Here is a 4,522-nt window from a genome sequence, read left to right on the forward strand (position 1 = left end):
AAAATATATGTCGTTAAACAGCTTCCTGACCACCTGCAAAAATTTGGGCACAAACAGATGAAAGAAATGTTTCTGATACTTGCGTTATAGGTACCGGCTCCTAGAAAGCACAGTAGATGAGAGAATCTTAATCATCAGAACGGGCTTTACGGAAAACCTGAAATCAGGGGGAGTCTTGGGTACGTTGATCCTCCTTCAGCTCTGCTGACAGGACAAAGCCACTCCAAAATTTCCAACCAAAGCAGCTCTCTGGAGGAACACACCTGCAGGCTTGTGGCTCGGAGGGTGGGACTGTCCTTAATCGCTGCCCTAAAATCCCCCTTAGCTGCCAGCTCAGATTAGGAGAACCGGCAATTTCAGCCCCGCAAGAGCAGCTACAAACCTGGTTAACAGCCACTACAGTCGTGGACGACGCATCTCATCCCGAAAAAACCTTTGTGTCAGGTGCCTCAAATAAACTTGCCTCTTGTGTTCGCTTCTGCTTCTCAATCAGAATAAAACCAGACTGTATGACATAATAAAGAAAAAACCAAACCAACCTCTTTCTGTGAACCTGAAATCTTGTTTTCATTTTCAGCACAGGCTCCCTAATTTTCACAAGCTATTTCTGAGCTCGGGGCAGTGAAAACGGGCAGGTACTCAGCGGGGCAATCCTGTCCGCTGCCGCAGGTTGGTCTGCAAAACAGCCCGCAACAGGGTGATGTGGCGCATGGCCCGACTCGAGCAGAGCAGAGAGAAGGCAGGACACTGCTAATACCGTTTCTCCGCAGCGCTGATGCCAGCTATATTTAAAATTACGATATCACCCTGGTATCATCTACCTTCATCCCAAATTTCACTCATCCCCGCTGGAACGGCTCAGGTTGCAGCTGGAGAAGACAAAAGCAGAGCTCTAGAGAAAGGTTTGGGCTGCCTTATCAATGGGTTTCCTTTAGCTCCCCGGGTGATGCTTGCGTTTTTTGCTATAAATATCCCAGTGTAAATTAATTTCTTTTTTAAAAAAAGTTTAAAATGTAGGAGAAAGGAATGAGAAGAACATTGGTGAGAAAGAGAGGTGGATTCCTCTGGTGTCCTTCTAATCATAGAAAAACCTTCTTGCAAAACTTACCAATTTTGACATCATAAAAAAAGAAGCCGAGAAACAGCGAGGCACTTGCAGTCACAGTGTTTCCAAGCGCTTGATTTCATTTGTTATGAATTTCCTGGGTCTGACATGTCCCGATACAACGAGTGGGTGTTACTACTCCTTTTTTGGGTGCATCCCCAGAGACCCGCGCTGAAGCAGGGGCGAGAATCCTGTGACACCAGACCAAACATGCTCTTGTCACATCAATACTGGTTCTCCCAGTGTTTTCAAATGTTATCATCCCACTTCTGCGAAGGCAAAATACAGCTTTTCGCAGTACGGCTCCGTAAGATGGGAGGAGAAGGCTGATGAAACAAGGGTTAACCAGCAAAATTGTTTATCAATTATTCGTGCCGACATTAGAAGGCTTTTGCCGCTCGCTGCCTGCCGTCCAGCCTCCGTCCCCCGCGCCCACAGCAGCCGCCCCCGGAGGGGCAGGAGAAGGGCGGGCGGCTGCCGGCAGGTGGCAACAGGGGACCAGAAATGCGACATGTCGCGGCCGGGTGAGCTATCGAGCAGGAAAAATCGCAGAGAGGGATTTCCCTGCCTTGTGCGCGGAGTCAGTGTCCTGTCAACAGGACACGAGCGGTGATGCGCTGCGGGCGGGACGGGGCTGGGGACGGCGCTCAGCCCCCCAAAGCTCTCCTTGGGCAGCACCAAGGGCCGGGCAGGATCCCCCCGACACCCAGTTGACAAATGCGTTGGATACTGGAGCACCAGTCTTCCCAATGTGCGCCTCAAAGCACAGCGGGGACCCCCCGCCAGCGACACCCCAGGGAGAAGCCCTCCTGCCACCAGCCCCGCCACTGAGTCCCTGCCGGGGTGAAGCAGCGCCGGGTGCCCATCGGGTCACAGAATCCCTGAATCCCCAAATGGTCATTCAGAAAGATGTTTCTGAAGGGCTGAACTAGGTCAAAAAGCAGCAAATCGGCAGAAGGAGAAGACAGCACTGCTACAGCCTCGAAAAACGAAGGGTGGTTTCGGAGTGGTACTCCAGAGGATGTACAGACAGCCCAGAGAAATGCCAAGCACAGAACAAGAAAACCTCCAACAGAAGCTCCTAATGATACTGGATCTTTTAATATGTTAGGCTTTTTCCGTATTCTTATTATTTTCCCTAATATTTTTTATTTTCCTTATTAATTTTTATTATCACTGAATGAGACCACATTCAGAGATCTGCACTGGATGCAATGCCAGCACAGGACACTGTTCTCACCACATTTTCACATAGCTATCGCGCTTATTTTCCTTTCTGCTACCTCTTACTCAACTAACTGTTCCTGCCAGACAGATAAACGCTATTATAGCCCTGTCCCTGACCGCAGGCGGAGAAACAAACCCGCAGGGAGCTCCGAGCAGAAGCCAGTTATGCACTCGGATGCACCGGCTCCATCTCCCCGGCTCTGGCTGCTGGACCACTCCTGCCTCCTCCGTGCCCAGGCGTCTGCATCAGGGTGGGCTGAGATGGTCCTTGGTGGGATGTGCGGGCACGTCCCGAGGGCTCAGCCCAGCAGTTATATTTGTTATAATTACGAAGAAAAGGTAAAGGAAGAAAAAAAATTCTTCCCTTGTTTACCTACATTTATTTTCATCCTATGAAAGAATGTCACTGTGGTGCTCTCCTGAGGACACGGCCCCATTTCACAGCGATTCTGATTCCTGAGATGACCCAAAGTCCTGTCGGTGTTCTGCACACTGCCATAGCGCTGCCCGCCTCCCCCAGCCCGCCCGGCGCCAACGCTGCCGGGCCCAATGCCAGCCGCCGGGTTCGACCCCGTGAGCCTTTTGCTTCAGGTGTACCGAAGCGGGAAGGATGTGTCTCCCAAAAATACCAAAGCACCGCCTAGAAAACCAGCGGGCGTTAACGTAACAAGTCTAACCCCTCGGTACAACTGCGGCATAAAAGTTCAATGTAGGCACAGGAACACTTACAGTGAAGATGCCGCGTCAGATTTCACTGGGTTCGGTGTGTGCGCTTCCGAAGGGCTGGAACGGTGGAGAAAAGGGACGGTGGAGAAAAGGGACGGTGGAGAAAAGGGACGGTGGAGAAAAGGAACGGCCTGAGCAGCCCCCAGCTGTACACGGCCACGGCAAACCCCACGGGAATGACAACAAGAAATGAGTGTGCAAAGAACTGGAAAGGTCGTGACAAAACTACCTGAGACAAAGAAAACAAACCACTCTCCATCCCTTAACACGAGTTGAGCAGGGCAAGTTCAGTATCACCAAAAAAAAGGAACTTTTTAACTTGAAAGCAGCCAGCAGCTCTACCTGGGAGGCGGCCTGTTAGTCATTCTGCCCCCCCCTTCAGCTGCCTCCTCCGCCCTCCTGGATCCTTTCAGATGTAAACGGTTCCAGATATATTTTAAGTATTAACTTTGGCTTTATAGAGAAGGTTCAAAATAATCATCTCTTCTAGCACGCCCAGGAAAAATCAGCATATACTTAATGTAAGCCAACATTCTTTAATTAACCTTGTAATACTTTACTTTTCTACCTTAATTGATCCTGGTAGGTATGTAGGTATGTATTACTCATTTCCAAAGAGCAATTTTATTATATTATTATTATTATTATTATTATTATTGCTGTTGTTGTTAATATTATTATTATTATTATTATTATTATTATATTACTATTATTGCACAGAGATAGTTCTTTATTTTGGGGAAAGATTTTGAATATGTGTGCCCGGTGTGATGTGGAGAGGTGCAGAGGGGTCCATTGACCACAGAGTCTTCCAACGCTGCGTTCCCGCACTGCCGCCTCTGCCTGACACCGGAGCGGGGACGTCCCTTCCCTCCTCCCCATCACATCCCAGTCCAGCTGGGCCCTGCTGGGCCAACCCACCGGCTGTGAGCCCCGCACGAGACCTACGTTCTTCAGCGGTGGGGACCTCAGCCACCAGCCCTTGCTCAGGAGCCTCCGTCACCTCCGTGCTGTCCCAGGACAGCCCTGCGAAGGGGAGACAGAGAAATCCATCACGGCTCGACCACGTGAAAGTCGGCTGGTGTTTTGCAGAAGCTGTGCTCCTCACTGCTCCTTCCAGAACACAATTAACCGGCAAAAGTCGAACCTTCAGGACCGCGTCCTGCGGGTATGGCGGCACCGTGACATGGACCCCCCGGAGTGGTGAATCTGGCTGAAGGCTGCGACCTCCGGGTGGTGAAGCAGCAACATTCAACATTCGTCTCAGGCTGCCGAGAGGGGTTTCTGGGGAAGACAGAGCAGATGCCACAGTGAATCAGGGTGGAGGGTGCGGGGTTGGAGAGGGCAGTGCCAGCGGGGTCCCATGGGATTGGCGTGATGGCGTCAAAGGACACAACCTGCATGCACAGACTCGGTCTATAAAAAATTTTACCAACGTATTTATTCTGGGGAACGTGCAAGACC

This window comes from Charadrius vociferus, unplaced genomic scaffold, assembly GCF_000708025.1.
Source record: "Charadrius vociferus isolate BGI_N301 unplaced genomic scaffold, ASM70802v2 scaffold370, whole genome shotgun sequence".
Taxonomy (NCBI): domain Eukaryota; kingdom Metazoa; phylum Chordata; class Aves; order Charadriiformes; family Charadriidae; genus Charadrius; species Charadrius vociferus.